The following is a 26,208-nucleotide window of genomic DNA, read 5'->3' on the forward strand; positions in this document are numbered from 1 at the left end:
GAGCAATGCCCAGGTGCTGAAGCCATTCCGAGTAAAAATGGGGACACAGCATCCTCACACAGCTGATCACTATCAACACAGCGGTAGGGATGCTTGCAATGCCCAACTCCAGAGTAGGACACAGAGAAAAGAGGAGTCTCCCAAGGAATGGGAGAAGTTCCTCTGTGGATCTCCAGAATCACATGAATGAAAGCTTCTTTAGCCACCACCCACACCTAGTGCTTTTGTCAAGTGTGAAATGCATATGGAGTGCTTGTGCTTTGCACTGAAAGAAAAATTACTTTCTGACAATTTCCTGAAAGCCCCAGGCATTTTTTTTCTGAAGTCAATGGCAAGAAAAAACAATATACTGGAAGGTGAGAAAGCAAAGATCCTCGCTCAACAGTGAGAGACTTTCAGAAGCATGGGGAGGCTGCAAATATAGCAGCAGCAAAGGAAGAGGGTTCCGTGACTGGAAAAAGCCTTATTAAACAGAAAGAACTACGGAAGGTTTAAAATATAGTTCACTGAATTGTACATCAAAGTAGAAGCTAAGGAAATAAGTTGGGTTTTTGTCCTTGTTCATGTTTATTTTTAAAACATTAACTTATTAATGGCTGTATAGATGTCCTCCACGTTCATTAATATCTGGTCTTTTTTCTGTGCAAAAGCAACACTTGAGCCCTATGCCACTAGGACAATTTACTGCTGTTAATCATCAGAGCAGCTGTTCCTTGGGTTCAGATATGACAGTGAGGATTTAAAACTGTAAATAATGCCTTTACACTGGTAAGGCAAAAAACTAACCTTAAATGCAGGAGACAGCTGCCGAGAGTTATCTTAATGTTGGAAAACCCATCTGTGTGCACTCTGTCATCAGTCATGACCTTTAGGAGCTTGGTTTTAGTTAAACAGTATAGCTCCATAGCCAGGCAGCATAACAAACAACACCCAGCACCTCCAGCTCTCTTCTGTGGTAAAGATTTCTGAAAAACATCCTTTATCTCCAGGATCTGTTATTTTCAACAGGTGATGTAGCTGGATCTGGGCTCTTCTGATGGCATTTATGCTGGGCAGTTCTATAGAAAACCTTAAGTAAGTTGCTCTGATACCCTGACAGCCTGCAAAAATCAGAACAAAAAGGGAGGCGGTATTCAGGAGCTGTTGACAGGAATGTGCTGGACCTCCGTGTTTTAAGCTTATTAGATATGATACATCACAGATATTTGGTTCAACTGCTGAAGGATTTTGTTCACCATCTTTTGTTATCAATTCTTTTTGAGCAGCAGAAGCCATGAGCTTTTGCAGTTAATTTACCAGCAACAGAGACTACTCTCTCTGCTCTTCTGGCTTCTGCCAGAAGCCCTACCTGAGGAGCCAGCTGTGTTGTGTTACCAATCTCTGTCCTCTCAGGTTGGATCCCCTAACAAATCAGGTGCTGACTTCTCAACTCTTCTTCCAGAAGAGCTTGTCATTGAAATGTCTTTGTCCTTTTAATAGCAACAGCTCTGCTTCAAATTACAGTGGTTAATTTCTTTGAAGTAGGCTCTCCTGGTGCTAATTGTGTCCACAAGGATGGAAATTGCTGCTAAATCAACAGACACAGGTATGTGTAGTTGCTAAGATCTGAATGCAAAGCTATTTTAGTCCACAACCACTCCTTCCTTGCCAGCACAGCACCAAAGCCAGGGACACGCTCCCCATGTAGCCCCTGCTCTCTGGGAAATTCCTGTTCTGCCCGTGGGATGGAGAATGAACCCAGAGGACAGTACAGACCAACCTCCTATGGTCCCAGTTTCTCCCCACCTACGCCCTGAGAGTAGGGATGCTCTGCACTGGTATTGCTTTTCATTCATTTCACAGTGTTTGTTTTGCCCTTGAAATCCCCTACTCCATAACTGTAGTTTTTTTTGGTTGTTGTTAGTAACTTTTTTTGACATACAGCTTGAGAACAACTGTTTTTTTCTTCTTGTTGTTGTTGTTTTGTTTTTTCTTAAACATTATATTTAAACCATCATTTTTTCTGTCTTGTTTCAAACTTTACCTAAAGCCAGCTAACACATTCACTAAGTCTTGTTTAAGGCTGCCAATGCCCCTTCTACCAAGGTGTGACTCCCAAGGAAACTCAAACTGGGGCCAACTTCTGTGGTGCCCTTGCGGACACATTAGGATCAGGGAGATTACACATGACACAGTTTTAGATAATGTAAGACTGAAGGAGAACCTAATTCTGACCTTTCTCAGTTTAAATCTGGAGTCTCTCCACTAATACTGTGTTCTTGTAAAACAGGCTAGTTTAGAAATAAATATATGTTTTTTTCCCATTAGTGAATCTTAATTTTATTATCACAAGTGAAACAGATGTGAAAGGAGTGGTGCTGTACGTTTTCCTCACGTGACAAACACTATTGCACATTAATTGCTGCAGGCTCACAAAAACCAACCCTACTCCAGAAGTTTGGAGAATCTTCTCAGTGCCATCCACGCTCCAGCCAAAGCAAGGCTGCTGCAGGCTCTCCTCAGGATCTCCAGGTAAGGGCTTGTTCCCTGTTTGGTGTGGAACCCCTTGCAGAAAGAAACATGACAGTGAGACCAGTTCCTCCATCCCACAACACTTGTAGAAGCTGGTTGACTGTAAACATAGCAAGAGTGGACCAGGGCTCATCAGTGCTGTTTATTAATCTTTCAGTTCGCTAATTAAAGAAGCAGAACACGGCCTTGCTCTCTGCATTGCTTTCTACTGTAGATGAAGTATTAATTTCAGTGTTAACTGCAAGAGGACATTGGCAAGGGATGTTTGGATGTGAGTGGGTTTCTGGCTTTGTTTTAGTCTGTTTGTGAACATCTGCTGGGGTGGGTGGCTGCTTCGGGGGGGAGTGAAAATTAACTTTATTGATTGAGTAATTTCCTTTATGAAGGATCTGAAGGGGATGGCTGCCTGCAGAATAATATTTGTTAAATTGCCATATTTGGAAAATGAGTCAGCAAGAAAATAGCATGCAAATCCCCCAGCTTATCTCCAGAAGGGAAAGAACAGAATCATGCTAAGAAAGGGGGAGAGATGCTAGCCCAAGGGTGCCAAACTAAAATGACCCTAGCATGACTTTTGTTTGATTTTTGTACAGAAAAAACTATTTTGAAATGGCCCATGTCAGTATTTTTTAATTTTTAAACTTTTTCTTAGTGAAAAAATAGCACTCAAATAATTGTCTACCTGCAAAATATCTCTAGGTTCTTGAGTGTCCGTTTATGCTGGGTTTTGCAGCTCTATCCACTACCTACCTTCATCGACTTTTTCTAGAAAAAAATAAAAAAATAAAAAGGTATAAAGGAGAACACGATACATTTAAAGTAATGAATAAGAAAAGAAAGGGAAAAGAAACTCCTTTGTATTCTATGAACTGTATTACCATAACTCACAGGGTAGTCCAGGCCCCCCCCCTCCCCCCCCCCCAAAAAAAAAAAAAAATAAATACAAGATCTCCCAGAAAAACCCTCGTGTTTTAGACAGCAAGGCAGCAGCCCCTCTGATTAGCTAAAGTTACTATCTCTTTAGCAGTCTTTTCACCACTGACCCTTTAGCATTTACTGTGAGCCTTTGTAGAGGACGCTTTCTGTTGTCTCTTGTTCTGGCAGCTGGCTCTGTACAACCCAGAGCTGGCAGAAATGGTTTCCACCTTCTACCAGTCTGCGGGTGTTTGGGTTCTTGTTTACTCTTGTGTTCCTCCTGATCCTGAAGAGGTGCCACAGCCTGGCTTGGCTTGGTGTTGATGTGGGTTTGGAAGGACTGCCGGGGAGGTGGCAATGCTTTTGCTATGTGGAAACCCAGAGGGAGGGGATCAGAAATGTGAAGTTACATCAGGGCTTTTGTTCTTGGCCTTGGGACAGGAGTGGGAAATGGTAAATGAAACAACGTGAAATCTGATATTTACTAAGTAAGCTTTTAACACTGGTGCGTTGGATGGGGACACTGCCTGTGGCTCAGAATAGCTCTGCACTGATGCAGGGAACACATTCCCAGACTAGAGCTTGGAGTCGGTGCTGGTGCAGATGCAATCCCGGTATGGGAGCATGGTGGAGGCAAAGCTGCTGTGCCATTGCAAGCTGTGAGATTTTTGTTTGTTTGTTTTGTTGTTGTTGTTGTTTTAAAAAACTCTGGCTGATTTATCCTCATCTGATACCAATGTCATTTGCTTTTCCACCGATGCTGGAAGAAACATGCACTGCATTAATGCAAATGAAAAACTCCTCAGTGTCTTCTGTGACAAGGAGTGTTTTTCAATACACCTGAAAACTGATCTCTGAAGTGGTTTTCCTATACTTTTTCAAAGATGTAACTTCCAAAGTTTATTATAGGAGACCAGTTGATCAGAATGGTATTGACATATTGTGCTGCAAGTAATGTCAACAACTGGAGGATTGTAAGGTGCGAAACGCACACAAAGTAAGCTGTAACACAGAGAAGTGCAATGGGACATGCAGGGTGGTCCTTCATGAGCAGACAGAGGTGTCATGTCAACAAAACATGTCAAAAATACAACTCCCTACACATCAGAGGGAGTTAGCTCTGGCTAGTGAGGGTTATGGCGCTCTTTAAAAGATGAATCTTGTAAAAAATTATATTTAAACCCTTGATTTACATTAAGGGTTGTGTTCTGGTCCTGGACTGCAGAGTGTTGTTATCCTTGCTCTGTTTGCTTTAATAAGATGGATGTATCACCCTCACGTTCCAGTGAAATACAAATTAGGTTATTTCCTTCTAGCTAAAGCTTCCTCTGTGTCTTAATTGGATGTATTCGAATTCGCCTTGTGAGATTAGGGAAGAAGAACATGCTGTGCAGAAAATCCTGCCCAGTCCTGAGGACTAATGAGAGGGCTGCAGAGGTTGCTCCACCATCTCCATTGATCTGCCCCAGAGCCCCCATTTAAGCATCCACAGAAGGAGAGAAGACAATTAAGTGTTGCATAAAAGGGTTGCACAGTACTTAGAGAGGGATGAAGATCTGCACTATTACATGTAACACGATTATTTAAATGGCCTGCATGCCTAGAAATTCCTACAGTCTTCCACTAATGTTTTTCCATGGGCAGCGCATTCAGATGTTGAAGTTGCCATTGCCATTTTAATTCTAAGCACACTTATTCCAGCCTTGAGTTGCTCCCTGTCTGGTAGACACGAGCTACATTTAGGTGGAACCAGCACCGTGAGTGTCTTAGGGAAGTCAGACAAGTATCACTTCTGATCTGTCCCGAAATGGCAAACACCAACATGTGTTGGTGCTGTGTTTAGCAGAGAGGATCTAGTTGGTTACACCAGAGTGAAGAGTGAGGACAAACAGCCCTGGGCTCGCACCATCTCCTGCAGTAGTTAACTCCAGCTTTGGGTGGGTTCCAACAGGGGCACAACTGTCTCCTGGGAGCTCACCACTCTTGAAAGCAAAACCCAAGTTTTAACATTTTTTGTGTGTCTTTCCTCCTGCTTTCTTGTGTATTTGGATTTACTTCCAGTAGGAGGACCAGCAATGGTGTCTCTCGTTTTGTTGTTTTGTTTTGAAACAAGTGCAACTATTGACAACTACACTAATAATAGACTAATTCAGTGGTAAGCCACCAAAATGGGGTTGTTTAAGAGAAAAAGCTGAGCATATGACAGAGGAGAATAAAGCTAAGGGTGTTTTTTTTTTTTTTTTTTTTTTTTTATCCTGGAGCTGAAAGTGCTGAGAGGATCCAAGTGCATTTTTCTGCTACTGAACTGGATGTTAGGGAGTTAAAAGAGGTAATTTCAGTAAAAAGAAACCTCATGAAACACCAAAATTCTTTGAAAGTAGAGGAATAGGGACTGCCACAGAGGTTGCAGTGTGCTGAGAGTTAGCAATATGCCTGTGTACTTGTAGTACCTGTTCACTGCTTGAAGAAAGCCAGCTTAAGGAATCTTATCACATATTCGCTTCTTGGACAGTATCTGGGGTTTTCAGTGTTCTTGCCATTTCTGAGCATGCATCACATTCTCTGAGTCTCTGTTCTGACAGGGGGTGGGGAAAAATAAAAACTTCAAGTTAGAAGTCTGAGTTTCATGGGAATTGTAAATGTCTCGATGAATTTCAGTGGATCTTGAAACAAGCAAAATGAGACTATTCCAGGGCCTCTGTGTAATCAATTTCTACATTTGTATGACTCAGACCATGAAACATGAAATGCTGGGTTATACACTGTGGGCCAAGAAGAAAAATAAGGTTGTGAATTGTACCTTACTGACAAGTATTATTGCAGGACAGTGGTGTTAATATTGAACTTTTAAAAAAGAAATAGTGTAAATTAACTGAAGTGTAGCAAAGCATAAGAGTCTTGGGGTTTGGACATGAGAAGTTTAATTTCATAGTTCTTTTTTGTTGTTGTTAATTTACACTTTTCTCAAAGCACAGGGAAAGCTAATGTGAGAATTTGTGTATTGAATCAACATGATGTTACGCACTAAAGCTTTTTTTTTTTTTTTTTTTTTTTTTTTTTTGCTTTTGATGATCTTTTGCACACAGAACAGTAGGGCTTAAATGACTGAGAGAGTTGCAGCCTCTCCAGCCTCTAGGCATCTGCCGTGGGTGCCTGGAACAGTAGGGGCTCCCAGAGCTGTCATCAGTCAACACCCTCACAGCAGCCTCCAAAGCTCAGCAGGTGATGTAAGCCCAGCGTGTGAATAGGTTTGCATTTTTTCCACAAAGATCATGCTCAGAGACAACCTTATGAAGTTTGCAGTTTGACTAGCTCTGAATAACCCGGATCTATGGCTAACACTACTTGAAAAGATGTTATGAGAGAAAAGCACTTTTTGGCACTCCTCAAAAATATCAGCCATATATTGTTTCACCCAAACCCTAAGGTCAGTGTAGTGCTTGTGTGTACTGGCTCAACCCTGAAAGCATCACTGCTACCATATAAAATTTTAGACAAAATCAATGATTTTTACTTTCTAACACTTCAGATTAACAGTCAGAAAGCCTGAGTAAAGGGTCATGCAAAGTCTATACACTCAGCCAGAAGCTGCCCAGGTACCTGAGTACTTGGGTAAAATTTTACCTGAGTAAAATGTCCTGTTACGGGCTTCAAGCTCCAGGAGAAGCCTTCCTGAAGGAGCCTGGCTCTGGGTCTGCCCTGAGGACGGTTCCAGTGTCTGTTCCTTCAAGGAGCAACATGTGCGTTGCTGGGAACATTTGTTGTGCACCTTTCCCAACACAAGAGGTGATTACAGCACTGGCAGAGCAAGCAGCAGATTTGCATTCACGTCCCTGCTCAGCCTAAGATAATTCAAATCCACATGTCCTATTTTCAGGGCGACAGCTTATCCTGGAAGAACACCCTTCCCTCTCCTTTTGAATGCATGCCACCAAATCAAAATTAATTAAAAGGAGAGAAAGCATGAATACAAAGAAACAAAAAAGCTGCAGGACTGTGGGCTAATGCTTAGGGCACTCATTGAGAAGAGGGGAGTCCTGAGCCATGGCTCGTGTCCCTAAGATGAGTTGTGTTTGGCACTTGATCAATAATACATGCAAGCATTTCTGGCAGGAGAGAGTATAGCCAGGGCTCCCTGCCTGCTCTGGAGTGCCCTGAGCATGGTGAAGGCTTTCAGTGAGCTCTCAGTCCTTCCCCAAACAGCCACCAGGGTTTTTGTCTGCGCCACTGCAACCTGCGAGCCAAGGGCACCGTGACTGAGTGGCTCCTGCCACTGGGATGAGCTGAGGCTCTGCTGCTGGGTGTGGACAAGGCCAAAGCAGAGCCGGATGCTGAGCTCCTCTCTCCCCAGTGGGCTGAGACACTTTGGGCATGTAAGGTGGTGCAGCTCAGAGTGCATGGGCAGAGGAAGTAGGTATCTGTCAGAGTTTTCTCCAGTTCTGAGAGTCAACCAAGCAAGGAGAGTCCAGGAACAGGTGCTTGAGTCCTGGCTGGGTCCTTTCTGATGTCTTGTATCCTTTTTTGTCTCTTTCAGCTCAGTTAGTCCAAGTTCCCTCATGGCATGGACCCTAACAGGCCTCTGAAAGGCTGAGAATTTCAAGGCATTACGCATTATTAGTGCAACTAAGCATGAGAAATGCCCTCCTGTATGAGGAAAAGCTACCCTTAAATCTGCTTCCAGTCTCTCCATTAATCTTAAGGCTGTCTGTTCAAGAAACTTCTGACAACAATGCTGTTCATTTCAGTACTTACTGATACTGGCTGTTTTTGGGGATGTGTAAGTTTGGCTGTAATGACTTCTTAGTCTGGACAAGCTCAGCCAGGACATGTTACTGGAAGAGGGATCAGCATTGGCTCGCTCTGCTGTGTTGGCAGGCTTTCCCCGTCAGCGATGCCTGTTTTCTTTGCTGCTGGAGCCAGAGAGAGAAAGCTGAAATGGAAGTTGGGATTGGCAAGGCAGGAGTGAGGTGTAAGGACGTGAATCTCAGCATTCTAATCACAGCTACGGTTGCAGTTAGAGATACGGCAAAGATAAAATATGCAGCGTGCCTGAGGGACCTATATATCCAACTGCTCCTGGATTGCTATCTGACAAGTTAATTAACCATAACAATGTTGAAATACATACTCAGAATGATTGCTTGGGACTGGACTCAGCATTCTCTCATCATAGTGCCACAGAGAGAGCAGATGATAGAAACTTCAGGGAGTAAAGGAAGGAGTGAAATAAGAGATCTGTTTCTCAGCCAGGATGAGGACATTCAGTCCAACAAATCCCACATTACAAGTGACGTTAAAGATGAGTGAGATCCTTCCAAACCACAGTCTGGACCCTAAGCATGCTTGGAGAACTGAAGAGTAAATAAGTTTTCCTCTATGGCATGTTCACCTCTAAATTAACTCAAAATAAATAAATAAATAAATAAATAAATAAATCCTGGTTTTAAGGAGGTTTCTTTTCTCGAACTTTTGTTTTCTAGTGTCTTCCAATTTATTTCACCCCAGAGTGGGCATTTGTGAGTCCTCAGGCTTTCTGTGGATGGCAGAACAAGAGTGTGAGCTGGGGAGTGATGATGGAGCATGTCTTCAGGGCGAGCAGCACGAGGCTCTGAGTTCAGCTCACTGAATGAATTGCTTGCTCAGCTGCAGACACTCGGATACACGGTGCTGAGCGTCTGCACTTAGATACATCATGATTGTTGGTATCTGCTGACAGGTTTTGGTGCAGGGGAATGAAATCCTCTCTGTGAAGGAGAAAAGTGCAGAGGTGGCCATAGCTGACGACTTCTGTCTTGTAGGAAATGCTGATGTGTCAGCGTTTGTTCTTGTCTGTGTGGGACAGAAAGGTGAACAAGTTTGATATGTGTGGTTTGCTGGTAGAGAAAAATATCTGTAGGAGATGGCAGGTCGAAGTGAAAATCCAAACCTGGCCACCATTATTTGCCTTGGCTGTTTGTATATATGTTCATCGGATGCATTCTTAAAATTACCTTTAAAAAATTCAACTTTTTTTTTTTCTGTTTTATTAGCTGTAGAGGTATATTTATGCGTAGTTTGATTCATCTCTCATATATCTTGTGCTTTTACAAAACTTCGCAATTGAATGAGCTGCTTAAAAAAATTGGCAGGTTTGTGGTGGGGGTTTCTTCCAGCATGTGAATGTCTGGGCTGTCTTAATTTCCTGAATAATTGATGATCAAAGGAAAGCATCTCCTCTGAATCGAAAATTAATTGTAGCCAAACTGTAGGGAACTCCAGCAATGATAAACAAACAAAACAAACAACACCACCAAATAAATAATAATAATAATAATAAAAAAAAAAAACCACAGCCATCTCATAAAAATGAGTTAAATGAGTTCAGTTTTTCTTTTTCTCAGAGATAAATGTCACTGTTCAATCAGAATCTTTTTGGTTGCACTGTTTATTCACCTGAAAGCGAGCACTACAGCATATTCTTCTTTCCTCACCATAATTTGTTGTTTTCTTTCAAGCCACAATACCCTGTTCCAGGAAGAAACCTGGGAGGAGGGCACGGGGAGGGATTAGGAGGCCAGTAGAGCAATATTTGATTATTGCAGGCAGCAGAAAAAACTCGGACGTTGCTTTAACATTACCCCTAGCCAAAGTTCTAAATGTCACTGTGTTTTGGATAGATGTTTATTGAGACAAAACAGTAAGATGTGGTAGATGTAGCTGAACGTTCATTTTCATTTTATGGTGGCTGGCTGTTTCTGATTGAATGAGAAAAGCCAACAATGCAAATAGACCAAAATGAAGTTTTGGAATAAACATCGCATCTTGCAGTCCTTAAGCAAATTTCCAAATAATTCAGATGGAAATCTTGCTGCAGGAAGGATCGTTTTTTGGCAACAAAATATAAAAGCTACAGCAAAACATGGGTAATTTTGACATGATTTATTGACTTTCTTTCTTGTAAATTACTTTCTTCTTATTTGTGCTTGTAACAAGAAATCTCCTCCTTTCTGCACAGCCACAGAGCCTGCTTTAAAACCTAAAAATTGTTATTGGCCTGTTTTCAGCTGCTTCTCTTGACGTCAGCAGGGAGATCTGGCTCTCCCTAAAACACGTTAAAGTAGTGGATGTGAATGTTATAAATATATCAAGAAATAAAGAGATTTCTTCAAAATAAGGGAGCAGCAGCTCCTACATCAGCAGATACACTGCCATCTCCACTAAGCAGTAGGCAGAGGTATGGCTGTCTGGATAGCTGCCCTTCTTCTGTGCTGTTGGCTTCTGTTCTAAAGCACATCTATTATTTCTGAAGGATTCAGTCATATCAAGTTAAATCTAAACAAAGGAAGGTCCTGACAAGTCAGACTAAAAAGCAGAATCATTTTACTACAGAGTCAAAAATAAATCAAATGTTTGCAACAACTTTATATTCCCTGTGCAGAAATAATGCTTCCTATTCGGGCATGATGACTGTGTTTTGTTTTTTTTTTCACTGTGCTTTCACATTGCAGGGGATGCAGAGGGTAACCCAGGACATCAGTAAGTGGCTTTTCTTGTAACATGAGATTTTCATACAGTTTGCGTATGAGCAAAGCGTTTGTGTGCAACTCAGCATGAATAATCCTGCAAAGATGATCATACTTGGTTATTGATGGAAAGATGATACAGTTCCTCAGCCACACAGAAGCAGCTATCCCGATGGTTTGCATTAGTTCATATAGAAGGCATCCAGACTATGTCGCCAGCAGACAGCTCTGCCTTTTTAGGATGAGGCAGTGTTCTTGTCAGAGTCTGCACTTTTCCGTGTTGCACAGGAGCCTGATGAATGGGCAGAGATGTTATACCAATCTGACTCTCACTTCTTTCATGCCAGATTGATTATGCTGTCTCAACATAACACAGAGCCTCTCTCCCTAGGGTATATGTTGGCATTTCTTTGAGTCTAAATATGTAATTTGCTGTCTTTCTGAAGGCATAGATTGTGTTCATCGCCATCTGTGGGTGAAAGCTATATTCTTCACATGCTTAGGTCCACATAAAATCCTAAAGATTTGTGCACAGGAGGGAGAATTGCTATCTCTTCCCTCGGCCAGCAGGGGATTTTTAATGTGGGAACATCCTGAAGAGGTGTTGTAATATTATTAAGCAATTACTGTTAGGGTTACCTGGACCAGTCAGTCCTGAGCCTTGAATTGTTGCAGAATACACATCTAAAATATTGGACACTGAAATTTTTGGCATTTGATACATATCTGCTTTATTTTTTTTTTTTTTTTTACTCCAATGAAGTCTGTACTTTTTTTTTTTTTTTTTTTTTTTTTTTTTTTTAAAAAAAGGCAGTAGAAATAGCTCCAAGGATACTAATTCTCCCTACTCCCTAAAGAAATTTAACATGATGAACATGATTCTTTGCAAAACTGAGCTGTGATCTACTCAGAGATCATGCCCTGACCCCCCAAGGGCTAAAACTCTCCATTCATAATAATCATGTAATATCTTGGCTCCTGTCACCACTGCTACCATAGCGGCGGAAAAAGAAAAAAAAAATGTATTTACAAGAGAGCAGAGCCCAGTGCTTTATGAAAGTGGAGGTGTTGGTCTCCACTTGTGTGAAGCTACACTTAGGCCAGGTGCCTGCAGAGCAGCTGGTCGCTCACCACCTCCTGCGAGCTCAAGGAACAGAAACCTTGCCCTGGTGGAGGCACTGGAGCCTGACCATGGGTCACTGCAGCCCAGAGAACCAGATCAGTCACTGCCACTTGGCACAACAGCACTGTTGAGCTTTACTCACAAGCTTTCCACCACTTGATGCAGTCTGGATCATAATGTTTAGGCAAGGAAGTATCCTGATATTTGCCTCCAACTTCAAATGTATGGTTTTGCAGAAGCTGTCAAATTACTTGTTTGCTCTCTGGTCTAAATTTGCAAAATTTCTGAATGCTCAGAATGCTCAGAGGAAAAAAAAAGGGGGGGGAGGGGGGGGGGGGGGGACACTGAAAATATTGTTCCACAGTAAGCTTAACCAGTTAACTTCCACTTGTAGAAAAAGAAGTCAGACTCCGGGCTGCACAACTCCTTTGAACATCTTCTGACCCATGTTTGCCAGTAATGGATCTTCCTAGCAGGAAGTGTGGGTTATCATGACACTGCTGTGAGAGCACCTCTGGGATCGATCGGTGGTGAGGAGGGAGAGTTTTGGAGTCCCACTCATTTTTTATAAATCACAAAAGAGTAGTCAACCACAGAATTCTGACTAGTTTAGAAATTCTTTCTGTTGCCTAGGTTTTCATTGCAGCCATAACTAACAAAATGGCTGAACACAAAAAGAAAATTCCTCTTGCTCCTTCTCTCCATGAGAAGTCCCAGGAACTGCTCTTGGGGAACCTATCATTGCTATAGTATTTCATTTCTTTTCCTGCAATAAACTGTCAGTTCTAGAAGGAAAACAGTCTTCTCCTAGACTCTCAGTCCAATAGGAGATTCATTTCTCCTAAGGACTTATATCAGTTCTCCTATCTATAGCTTCTCTTACTTTATAGCTTTTGTTCTGTAAGTTTCCCCAGGGACATTCCACAATACTTCCTGCTCCAGACTTTCACCAGCGCCAAAGAGAGCTGAAGTTACACCCATAACTTCCTTAGATTCCTGAGAGAATGCATAATCTCCTCTTTTTTTAGCTTGCTGTAACATGCTGAAGTGTTGCAAGCATTAGAAACTGTTAAAAGGTCCAAATTGATGTCACCAAGAGATGAGCAGCGTATAAGGTCCCCAACCTGCATCTATTATGCTGCTCTATGTTAAATATACTGGAGAATGCAATGCCTCTCATCTAATTGAGACTCCACTTTCTACCAAAGACCTGTACTTTTAATTAATAAAAGCTGAAAGAAAGCCTCAAGCAGAGGTGTTGTCTTGTAAATCATTAAATTCTTAAGTCTTGGTCTGAAAAAAAGAACAGGTTTAGACTGCCATGCTAGCGCAGAACCTCACTACCTTCTCTCTCAAGGATTATAGCCTTCAGCAAGAAAAAAATGTGCAGAGGGTGTGAGAAAAAGAGAATCAGAGGTGAAATGTAATGCTGACCCGGGCAGTGCACTGTATTTATATACACATGTTTCTATTAACTACTAGAGCTTATTTCTCCAATGTAAAATATTTACAGCAACAGTTACATCACTGCAACAAAATTCTGCTTCCAGTTAAATTTGGAACAATAGCACAAGCTTCTTATGGCCATTTTTACAATAATATCTGCTTAAGATATCTTGGAAAGCCATATAACATTTTATCCTTTTGAAAGACATTTCCTTAGCCATGTACTATACTTGTTCCCCACTCTGCTTTTCTTGGAAACTTTGTATAAAAATGAAGTATTTGTTAGGACTTCCTCACTATGTGTTTCACTTTACTATGTAAGGGAGAAATGACTTTTTTCTTTCTTAATCCCCCTGCAATGTTAGTTGGAAAACTGTTTCAGTTTGAGAATGTCCATGTTGGGGCTGAAAATGGAAGATTATGGCTATAGATCCTGAATAAATCTCAAATAGTTGCTGAAGCTTGAATTATGTAGAAATTGTCAATAGTAGATCCATGATAGTGTCTTCCCTCTGCTACTTGCCTTCTTCAGTCTTGCAAAGGATCTATTAGATCTCCTCAAAGTTTCCACAGAGCACTGCACAAGCTGTATCAAAGAAAGTGGCTTAGGAATTACAATTTTGGGGGGTTATTTGTTTCTGTAAATAGGTTTGTATCTTTTTTTCCCCATTATTTTTAGTGAAAGTAATGGTTGCTAGAGTTGACCACATGACAGCAGTACAATTCCTAATGAGATTCAACCATTTGAAAATATAAAAACTAAAATCTAAGGGTCCCTGAATAATAAAGAGAAGTGCTCTTTAGGTATTTAGGATAAGGTAGATTTGTGATCCTGTCGATTCATTCTTGTACTAAACATCCAAATTCTTTAACTTCTATTTAAGGCAGTGCTTTTGCCATCTAGAAACCTAGAAATTTCCCTTACCCTACACAAAGGTTTTCAAATTTGGAAACACCTCCAGCATGGTCAGTTAAAACAGTTTTGGTGGTGTTCATCTCATGGTTCTGTCCTTGTGTCACGGCAGTTCTGGGAGCAGGGCTGGCCGTGATAAAGGGCTCTGGCCCTACAGCAGTTCCCAGGTCAGCATCTCCTAACAGTCTGGTTACAGCCTGGTCCTATCCAGTTTCCTGAATGCCTACTGGGGGCCAGCTGCCAAAACCCATCTAAGTCCCCAGTGTCTGGACAGTGACTGACAGCTGTTTGTAAACCCTGGTTGCATGAACGCAGCCTGGCCTTTGCTGGGGCCATGGGATCCACAATTCTGCTCCCTGCATGCCAGAGCCACTGCCACCTCATATGAGCCCGTTGGGGCTTCCTGTGAAATCTTAGTCGTGGTGTCCTCCTAATCCACTCCGGCAGGCTGATAAAGCCATTTGCTGGCTCCTGGCTTAGCCCAGCATGCTGCAAAGATGGGGACACACAGAAGTGGAGATAATCACAATGTCAGCACTTTGGAGCTGCCATGCTATGAGATGCATGCTACCACTCGTGCTGTGAAGGCTGATGGAGCTCTGTTCCTGTGCATGTCCTTCAGGGGAAGAAAGAAATAGCAGCAATAGTGCTAGCATTGGCTGCCAAGCTGAGAAATCCACTGAATGCCATGGCCCTGCTCACCTTTGTGCCCCTCCAACATGTGAACTCAGCTGGTAATGGAAACAATTTACAAGGCAATAATTTCTAATTGGTGTCACCTATTAACTGCCACAAACCCAGAGGCATAGCAGCAACTCAGCTGTTATTCTTCCAAGAAATAAATATATCAACCATTTTATTTGCCCCTACAGAGGAGGAGGAGACAGACAAAGAAAGAAAGAAAGAAGCCACTAGCAAACAATTATCTAAAATTTTCTGCTTGGATAAGCAGATAGCTGGTATGAAAAAATCACACTCAAACAAAACAAGGTGGGGCTGTCTTTCATTTTCTAAAGACAAGAAAGCAATCTTTGGCTTTGTAGGTTGAAATGAGTACAGGTTGAAATGAGTACAGGAAGTACAGGGAGAGGTGGAAACTCACTTTTCTGGGACCTTCCCTCATTCTTTCCCCCATGCTTTCCAACCTCTACTAATCTAATCATTTTGTCATTTAGCATAGTTGTGAGCAGCAGGTAGGACTAGAGGACTGACTAGATGGTATCTCTCTCCCTTTTTATTTTAAGGTCCTTTAGGGAATTTCCAGAACTCTTTTCCACGTGATGTAATTTGAACAGATTTTTCTAGTAAGACTTATGACAGGTTCAATTTTAACCCCATTCTTTTTGCAAATGACAATTTATTTAAATTTATTGAAAAGTAACATTAGCACCAAACCCAAAAATAATCTGACATTTTTTGGCAACTGAGGGAAAGCTGTAACACAAGACAGGAAAAAAAGCTTTCCTATGTTATTGACCTGCTCAGGGCAGGTGGAGATTGGCATGGCCACTGATGTCATTTTATCTCAGGCTTTGCTTGATGTCTTGCTACCCCCCGGTGAAGCCTGAAATGCAGCACACTGAGCTGAGCTGTTGTATGGCCATCCTTGTGCTGTGCTGGAAGGAGGGACGGGGCTGACATAACTACTTCAGGAGACATGGGAGATCCTTCACACAGTAAATGTGGTGAATTTTGGTTAAAGTAAATAAAGCTCTTTAGTCAAGGAGCTGTTACATGAGAATGTCTGCTGAGGCCAGAGTTAGTTTCTTTAGCTTTAAACTTGACATTTTATCTTCATGTTTTTCTAACTCATTTAACTGTGAGACGTTGGTATTGGAGTAAATCAGATATGGAGGTTTATTTGTGCTGTTATTCATATCTGTTCTCATACTTCATTGGTTTTTTAGGCTGCATGACAGGGAGAGGTGAGGTCTATCTTTCTCCTGCTTGTGTGTTAGTTATTCTAGCATGGGATTGATAACGCTCAAGGTTTATTGCTTCAATAATGCCTGCAGAGTGCTTTCTCATCATTGCTTGGATGTGTTGGAAATTGCCACAGGCCTGGAGCAGAGGCTTGAGGCCTGGGTTTCTGCCCATGGCAAAAGAGCTGCTCGGCACAAAGCAGGGTATACATAGAAGCTCCACCAGTGCAGCCCGTGTTGTCACCAGGCCTTGGGAAGCAGGACCAAAGCTCAGCCACAGCCCAGCTGCTGCCTGACCTCCTGCTGCCAGTGAAGGAGAGATTTCAAGCATTTTCCAGAAATATGGTGCTTCCATAAAGGTTCCCCTTTTCATCAAATGGAAGACACTTGTGCTGCTGAGACACTCTGGGCCAGTGGTGGGAGTGAAGGCAGACAGAAAGGTTTTTGTTTTGTGGTGGGGAGGTGGATAGCTCTTCACGTTCAGTTATCGGCTTGAACATTACTTACCAAATCTGACATCTGAAGCATGATTTGGCTTGCTGAAAAACCTACAGTTGCATTCTTGCTGAGGTGATGCAGGAAGGGCAAACAGCATGTAAGTTCTTATGGGCAAAGGCCAGAAGTCCTACATGGTCTTCTCCTGATACATCTTTTGGTAGTTTGAGAAGTTTCTGTATCCAAGATTGCAATCAGGCTATCAGGCTCAGTAGTCTCAGACTTATATATATATTTTAATTTCTTATTAGTCTGTTTAGGCTTATGACCTACCACTCTGCAACAGTCAGTTCAACAATTTAATTTTACAGGGTAAAAAAGGGGAAGAAAAAAACATAATTAAATTCCTCTTTTTTTTTTTTTTTTTTTTTTTTTTTTTTTTTTTTTTTTTCTCCCTACTTCTGCTACAGAAAGACCTTGTATTGTGAGAGTGAATAATCATCTCCAGGCAGACATGTCCCTGCTTGCTGTCTGTGCCCTTCTAATGTCCTAGCCTAGCGCTGGATTGATGCCAGTCGTGGATTAACATGCATTTCCTTAACATGGGGAAGTGGGACATCACATGAATATTATCTTTGAATTGCCTCTGGCTGTTTTTGCCAGCCATCTGTCCAAACTCTGCAACAACAGCCATTTGTTTGGGCTGAATACGGTGCTCTGGTTCAGGCCTGTATCACTACTCCTTTCCTTAGGACCTCACTTGCTCCCTCCACTCTAACTAGTACATCCCAGCACACAGCAACCCACATGAAGCACTGAATTCATGTTTTTGTTGTATGCCAGAAGGAGAAAGCTGTCACTGAGACAAGCTTGCTCTAAAATGGCCAGTGGCCTTGGGCTCAAGGCCTACACACCAGCAAGGCAACAAGCCCTGGGTGAAGCAAGGGAGCAAGAGCTTGGCCCGGTCATCTCACGAGTGCCCTGAATGCCAGCTGCTGCTGTTATCAAGACCTCTCTTTCTTAGCACTGAGTGGAGAAGCCCTTATCTCAAAGCTCTTGCAAAAATAAGAAGAAAGAAATCTACCTTTCCAACTGCTACCCCAAACCATGCAACTGATAGATCCTAAATCTGCTCTCCCAGGTCTCAGTATGGCTCAGTAGTCAGTCTTGTGTATGTGTGTGTATATATATATAAAATAATAATAATAATAAAAAGCTTCTGAAAATATTATACTGAGGCAAGCCAAAAAGGCTATGATTTCTACAGGACAAACATACGAACTGTGCTTTCAAAAGACCTAACCCGTAGTGAAGTACCGTAATTGCCAACATGTGTATCTTATTTTCAAATGGCAATTCAGCCAATTTCAGTTAATAAACTGAATTATGTATTTGTTTACAGTACTCTATTCAAAAGAAAAGTCACATTTATAATAATCACATGCACATGGAAGTTCTTTTATTCACGTCTTATCAGTTGTTCATGCTTTTAGAAGATTCCTCTTATTCCAATTTCACTGAAGCAAGAATTATTTTAGTTCAAAATATGATTAAAGAAAAATTAGTTAAGCAAGCTTGTTTACTAAGCAGCGCAGATGAAATGAGAGTCATTGTTGCTCTGTATCAGATCTGTTCTGGGGTTTCTGCTGACAGACAAAGCTGGTGTGCTCTGTGCCTGCCCCACAAATCTGGCCATGTGCCAGTAGGACTCGGGAGCTGCAGCTGGAGCAGCAGCCCAGTGACCAGCATCACCTCCTTTCCTTTTGTCCCCCTCTTTTCCAGAGCAAGTGAACGTTTCAGACTTTTGACAGATCCAAGTGCCGCTGTCACTCAGTACAACCTTGCAAATAATGTCTTTCAAACACTGCTCTCCACATTGTCCAGATTGCGTCATTCCCACACAAACCAAGCCAAATTAATGTATTTTTAAAGTCCCTATTACAAAAGCATAGAAAGTGTGTACATAGGAGTTTAAAGGAGAAAGGACTTGCTGCCAAAACCAATGGAGAAGTTAACACCATATTCAATTGTTTTTAACAGTTGCAAAATAGAATGTTCTCTTTTCCAGTCCATTTAAGTCTTATGATGGGTTTAGCCAAAATTATGATTGTATTACCAGAAGGAGGTAAGTAGTGATGGATTTTCTGCTGGAATATATTTTTTTCATTGTTGTGCTTCAGCTTTCATGTGAAGAACCATTTTCATTCATCTAGTCTTTACCTAATTTATATATTTGTATTCTCTACCTCTTTCCTGTGTTTTGCAATCCCAAAATAAGTAGTTAACCACACAAAAGTACTTTAATATTTCTGTCTGCTGTTGTTCCCCTAACTCCAAGCTCCTAGCAGGTAGAACAACTGCGAGATATCCTTACTCCCTTTGAGTGATGCCTCACTTCACAAATAGCTTTACTGACATCAGTGGATGTCCTCGTTATGTCTGGCAGCAGCTATCAAACAGATTTATCAGCCTGGTGAGATTCTGGCAGTTCCAACAGGGTCACCAGCCTGACAGAAGTACAATTGTTTATACAGTTTATATGGTCGGAAGCCCAACAGAAGTGGGATAAAACTGAGGAAAAAAATGAGAAAGGCTGCGGTAAAAGCTAAATAGCTGTGAACACAGATACTGTGATCTGCCTCTCATTCGTAAACACTGCTGTTGAATTCTGTGAAACTCCTTTAAGTGTTTTATCATCTAAAATAGAGAAACAATTTTTTGCATTTGAATATAATCTGTGCACATCAGGATGGTTCATACATACAAACATTAAGGACACACTGCAAAGAGCTCCAAATGGCTATCTTCAGATACCATCTCAGCTTTGTTGCAGAAGTCGTTGCAATAGCTTTTATGGACAGATGGAAAATATTATGCCTTGTTTTTTTTTCAGCTACAATGTCATGAGGGATTTTCCTTTAAAAGACTTAATCTTGATCATACCATGTCCCCCCAGATTGTCCTACTTGTTCTGTTCTCTCAAAAGAAGCACCTGACAGGCATTTATCCTTGTGTTTGCTAAATAATACAATAAGAGGTCCATTTAAATACAGAGCTAATCCCACAACATTTCCTTTCATTTCAGCTACTTTGTTGTTTCATCATGTTAATTAAGTATTTAAGAGGCCAAAATCACTGTTGTAATAGTCAAGGAATGGGAGTTAGTTAAGCTCCACATCTAAAACTAATAAACTTGTCAAAATCTATAGGGTCTGATAATAACCAGCATGTTGTTTTGCGATGATAACTCCATCCTTATAGAATGCAGCACTTCATAAAACTTGAATTATTCCGTATGTCTGAGTACTATGAACAAAGATGCTAGGCACCTGGGAGACTGGCTGTGGGAACCGGTAAGAGCTAAGAGCATGCAGAGCTATCCAATTCTCAGTCAGAAAATGTTGTGTGTGTGAGTAATGGCCATGTGTGGCTAGTGAGGGAAAAGCTGTCTGGATTATCTGAAGCAGTGAAGTTTGGTTCCTGAGAATAGTGATTTTAAAAAGTCAGAACTGATCTTGGGCATCCACTCAGAAGTTGAAGGACAAGCAGTGGAAATCTGAAACTCCAGCTCTGTTCTCCTTTGAGGTGTTTCTCCAGCTTCAGGCTGTTCCAGTGACCCAACAAGCAGCCTGGAGAACTTATTACCACTGTTGATTGTACTGTTTGTTGCTCTTTGACTGCAGTGCTCTTAATTTTGGCTGCTCTGTCAACACAGAGCTGCCCAAACCACTTAATGTCCTCACCTGGAGGACTATACCAGCAAGGGGTAGGCAGGCTGCCGCCATGAGCCCTTGTGTTCCTGTAGGCCATTCCCACTGGCTTTTGTTATTCAGGTTCTCAATCTGAGGGTCCACCTAGACGCTCAGCTAGTCTGTGAAGGTCAGGCAGAAGCCAGGACACAGGAATGCTCTATTCTAGTTGTAGCTGATGAGAAATAGTCTGCTGAAGGTTGAATATGAGTAGAGGAAGAAGAAGGATCTTCGAAGGGTAAGATGAAGAACCTGGACTTTACCTTACTTGTTTCCCTCAGTGTGCACAGCACATGAAGGAACTGTGACAAGAGCCTCCAAAAGTGTGTCTGAAACAACATTCACTAACAGTAAATGAAAATTTGGTTGTGCACAGAGTTGTCCTGACCTTGGTCAAGGTACATGGAAAATATTTCCAGCTTTGTACTGCACACCTTTTCATTTGATCAAATGACAGTCTCTGAATAAGTGTTGGGTTTTGAAGGTTATTCTATTACCTCTGGGTTCAGCAAATTGCGAATTTAATACTGGTGGAAGGTTTTTGTTTGTTTTGTTGTGTTTTTAACACGACAGTGAAGTGACGTGTAGCTGAAACTGTTTCTCAGCTCCACACATAGAGGTGTCTAAGCTCAGGCAATACACAGTTTAAGCTTGAAGAGTGAGGAAGGTAGGGATTAAATTTTAATAGTCCTGCTTTTTTTTTTTTTTTTTTTTTTTTTTTTTGACTTTTAGCTAATGAGGCCATAGCTGGATAGCTGGTTAACTGCAGGGTTTCCAAACCCTGTTTCATTTTAAACTGTGCCACTTCTTTAAATGGGGGATTCTAAAAAGTGAAAATGAGGAAACACCAGAAACAGGAACTTTAACTGTTGTATGAAGCCAGTTTTATACTGTAAATGCAGACAATCTAGAGAAGTGACAGGATTTGCCTTTAGTATAGGTCTTGTTGAAATAATTAGCACTAAAGAGATGATGCTTTGAAGAACAGAGTCCTGATATGCCATGAAATATTCATTTCTAGTAAGTCATTTAAATTAGAAGTGTTGAAAAGGGAAATTGTTCCAAGACTTCTCACAAAGTCTGTTGAACACTGAGTTGGGAATAAGGAGGGGGAGAGGAGAAGGAGGGTTGTTTTGGGTTTGTTTTCTTTTTTTAAAAAATTAAAGCCTGAGATGGAGCTTACCATGTTTATCTTAACAATGAATTCCTTGGTATTTCTCTTACATAGTCATATGATGCTGACCAGAACTCGGAAGGAAATGTTTGAAATTTATACCTAAGCTCCTTTTCCCATTCCAGAAATCTGTATTGTGGGGTATAAAGTAATATGAACCAGCAAGACTGCCCAAGGTGTTGGTTAACACTGTTCTGAAAGATTTATTACCACCCAAAACATGAGAAATTCTTCTCGGTCAACTGACTTTATAGTAATAAGACCTCAATTTAAAAAAAAAAAAATCATTCTGTGGCAGTCTTTGAAAAAAAAATCCCTTTGTACTGTGTTGTAACAGGCTGCCAGCCAATGCCATCCACACGTCTACTTGGTAGCAGAAAAGATTTTCAGCATGTCTTCTTACTAAAATGAAACATTTTATATACATTTCAAAAGCATCTTGGCATTTTAAATCAGATGATTGCATACATTTAATTTTACTTTGAAAAGGAAAACAAGGTTCACACCATTTATAGTTTGGCTTCACTTCATATCACTAACTTTTTCTCTCCCTTTTGAAGCGTCTTTCAGCAGAAACCCCACTATGCCAACCAATTTTAAGCAGAACTGCTTGGATTAAATGCGTCTACATTTATGCAGCAGAAACTAAAGGGCACAGTGCTACAATTTAGGGACGTGCCATCAGCGGAGTTACAGACATGAACCAGGGGTCTGGAATCTGCCTTCCCATGTGAGCTCAGCTCACATGAGCCCCGAGTTCATCACCGTTAATGCTTTGCCCACAAGACTGGAACAAGCAACGGGAACAGTCAGATAGTCACTGGAGACATTTGCATCGTGAGCAAATGGAAAATTGCTGGGGCAAGGATGTCTTGTGTCCTTGACCTGTGCTTCCAGTTGTTCAGCAATCTGTTTCCATCAATTATTCTTACTTGTATTGTGGTAACATCTAGGAGCACCAGTATGGATGAGGACTGTGTCATCCCTAGTGTGATACAAAGACCCAAGAGACCTTTTCTGTTTGGGGTGCATTTGCCATGACCCATGGACACTGACAGCAGACTGGCCTCTGACTGATTCTCATGAAAAATCTATGCCAGAGCCCAAGGTGAAAGGTTTCTGGATGCAGAGCACCACCAGTGTATTGCAAGGAACTCCAACAGGACCACATTCAGCCTTAGGACAGGCTGCTTGACCCTCCTTCATCCAGAAATCCCAGTTTATGGCCATCCAAGAGTTCATCAAGCATGCAAGAAGTATAGGATGAAATACTTCAAACTCACTAGAGACTTAACAGACTTAAGGCTACTGGGGAATTTCCAACCAGATTGTAAAAAGATACTGAGCAAAGTCCTATTTTGGAAACAGTCTATTTGCTAGAAAACAGGAAGCTTTTCTCTTCTCTTCCCTGCAAACTATTTCTTTGGATCACTGAGCAGCCTATAACAAAATTATTTCCTTATCTCCATCTGTTAGCATTTATTTATAGTCTTTTGTATCATACACAGATTGCCAGCTTTCTTTGGGACTGCCCTTTTATTCCAGTTTTGTACAACATTCAGCACAACAGCTTTCTAACTGAGGTTTCTAGGCACTCCAGAAACATGGATGAATATTGCCTGCACACAACTCTGCTGGCTTCTCAAGTGCAACACTTGGAAGCATGTATAAAAATCCAAATTAATGTCATTTTACCTGGTTTTTGCCTTTTCATCTGTAGGGGCAGTAAAGTGAAATCTTTCCTTCCAGAGCTGTTGCTCTGCTGACAGAGCCAGTCACCTTCTCAGCAATGCTGCTGAGAAGAAGGGGCACAAAAGAGGCTTCTAGAGTGTCACCTCTCAGAGGCAGAAGGAAATACTTGCAGCTACTTCCTAAATGTGCTGTTGTTTAGGGATGATGTGTTACCCACAAGATCATAGGAAATTCTGCCAACTCATCTTCTCAGGTTTTTGTAAGTGTTGTACACACACATATTAAAGATCATGATTTTTAAGCTAGCTACTCACCTGAGTAGATTTAAATAGGAGAGGAAAGGAAAGGAAAACACCTCTTTTGAAGAAAACTCATTGCTCTTAACCAATACATACATAGCCACCTCTTGCTCTGTGTAGCGTAAAAAGTCATTGTAAATATAAAAATGTGACACAAAAAAAAAAAAGGTAATATTTTTAAAAAATCACTTAGTACTTTACTAATATTGCTATTCATGGTATAAGAAAAGGGAGACTAATTTCTCAAAATTCATTATTAAGGTTACAAAACCTTTATTGTTGTGTGGGTTTGGACTGTTGATTTTGGGAATGCACCTTTCAGATACATTTATAAGTCTTGTTTTTATGCCAAATAAATGATTACTGTGTTCAAATCTATCCCCGCTGGTGTCCGCACAGTATTATGTTCAGCGGGACAGGCAGTTCTGGGTGCTCAGCATACCTCTCGTGTGCATCAGATGCTGTCAACATTTTGGCATGGAATTCACTGGAGTCCCACCTTCTGGATCCACCCTCATGGCTCTGCAGGGCTGTGTTACTCCTGTGGGCAGAGGGAATAGATGGTTGCATCATCCCCCTCATGCACCTGTCCTGGATGTATTTACTTGTGCTCTACCTCTTCTGTGGGTGCCAAATTCACGGTCCTACAGAACTGGGATACCAAGGGGTTTAGCAGAGTAGCTTGAAGTGTATGTTGCAACATGGGAGTGTAAAATCACAAGTTTTAAGGGTTATGACTAGAATTATTAAAATGAAGAACAATAACGAAGTAAAGCAATAAGTTTAATTGTTTTTATTGTAACTGGCAATTTACTAAGAAGCAGATTGCTCTTAATGAAACTATTCATATGAGTAAAATGGGCAGGAATTGGTTCTATAGCTCTCTAAGGCTGAAATCTAATCACATTGGTTAATTTGTTATTTATCCAGAACATTTTGTTTATTACCTTATTGTCCTTCACAAGTAACTCTGCGTATAAATTTCTCTGCTCCCTCTCTTCTGATTATATGACTGTGGAACCTGAATGTAGCAATTTAAATAATTCAGTGGCTGCTGCTCTCTGTAATCAGCATTTCAAAAAGGGTCATGGATACCTTTTCTAAAAAGGTTGTCAGAACAACCCTTCTTTTCTGGCTGCTCTCTTAAATCACAGTCATTGTGTGCCACCCAGAGTTGGGATAGCAGAGCCAGGGCACATCACAGGCTGGAGGAGAGCAGTAGTCACTGCAGTCCTGGTATATCAAGCATCTCCTTCCATGTTTTCTCCAGAGATGAGTGACTTTATATACAGCTAAATAATAAAAGACTTCTCCTGTGACAAAACACAGGGAGGAAAGCAACATCCTCAGTAGTTACAGAAATAAAATGTATGGCAGAAAACTGAGATTTAATGTGGTGCACATGCTTACCTTTATGTGTTTTATTTACTTATGACTCGCTTCCAAACAGATCATGTATCATCCTGTGAGGGACAAAGGAGAGGGAGGGATAAAGATGGCAACCTAGTCCCAGCTTACCTTGCTGGCAACAAAAAAAAGGCTCACCTTAAAGTGTTCGGTGCTAAGTTGTCCCTCTTCAGTGGGTGCTTCTACTGGGACTGACATTCCCTCTCCCCCTCCACATGTGATAACACTCTGTATTTCCATGTGCTCAACAGTATTTTTAGCACATATTGCAATTCCCTAGATGGGAAGCAAAACCACAATGTTGTATCTCAGTCCAATGGAAACACTTCAGACTGCTGCCATGAGCTGGTACTTAAGTCATACATCCTTAATTATATCAGATACCTACTCGGATCACATTCTTTGTCCTGGAAGCTTGCTGTGCTATGTCATGTCTCAAATCACACCACAAGCAAAAAATATTCACTGTACCTTTTTTGGGCAGTTCTCACAATATGCTACCTATGTAAGCATTCCCGTCCTGTGCTGCAGGCAGCTGGGCACCAGAAGTAAATTTGGAGTCCAAATCCCAGTTGAAGGGGTCCCTGTTTGAGCGTCCCTCCCAGGTCAATTTTGATGCCCTTTCCTGTACCACACCTACATCAATGGGGTGAACACCAGCCTTGGGGCTGGTGCCTGACTGGCACAGCAGAACCACTGTGCTCAGCCCTGTTGCTGGCCCTCCCAGCACTGGGATGTTTTTTCATGAATGGTCTACCAACTTTCTTTGGTTTTCCCCTTGTCACAGCATAGCCGGATCTCCGGGTGACCACAAAAAACATCTCTGGAAACACAAGGGAAGGGAAGTGGTGGGATGAAAGCAAGTAGCTGGAAGGTGGGGAAGGTAGACAGCTTCTTTCAACACCAGAGCTGGTTTGTGTTACCTGAAATCATTCATGAACAGACAGCCTCTGCTGTCTATCAGCAGGATGAATTACTTACAAAGGAAAACCCCAGCTTATATTAGTCTCATTTGAAGACGGGTAAAAAAGAAATTCTTGGGAGCTAGAAAGCTGTCCTGTTAGGAAAAATGTTAGGGAAAAAAAATTGCAATTTTTAATTTTTCTTTTATCTTTTCAAA

At 41.4% G+C, this 26,208-nt stretch overlaps 1 long non-coding RNA gene across 2 annotated transcripts; it reads right to left on the reverse strand.

The window, feature by feature from the left end:
* Nucleotides 1-9,127: 9,127 nt before the first annotated feature.
* LOC311211704 lies at nt 9,128-25,290 on the reverse strand. Of its 2 annotated transcripts, XR_014618632.1 has the most exons (4): nt 25,227-25,290; nt 25,092-25,144; nt 24,124-24,222; nt 9,128-9,255 (listed from the first exon to the last, which is right to left on the reverse strand). It is a non-coding gene; the product is annotated as an uncharacterized lncRNA (long non-coding RNA). The 2 variants fall into 2 exon arrangements; XR_014618633.1 differs by lacking the exon at nt 9,128-9,255 and having other exon boundaries at nt 23,979-24,222.
* Nucleotides 25,291-26,208: the final 918 nt, after the last annotated feature.

The sequence above is a fragment of the Netta rufina genome (genome assembly GCF_964035555.1).
Source record: "Netta rufina genome assembly, chromosome: 7".
NCBI lineage: Eukaryota > Metazoa > Chordata > Aves > Anseriformes > Anatidae > Netta > Netta rufina.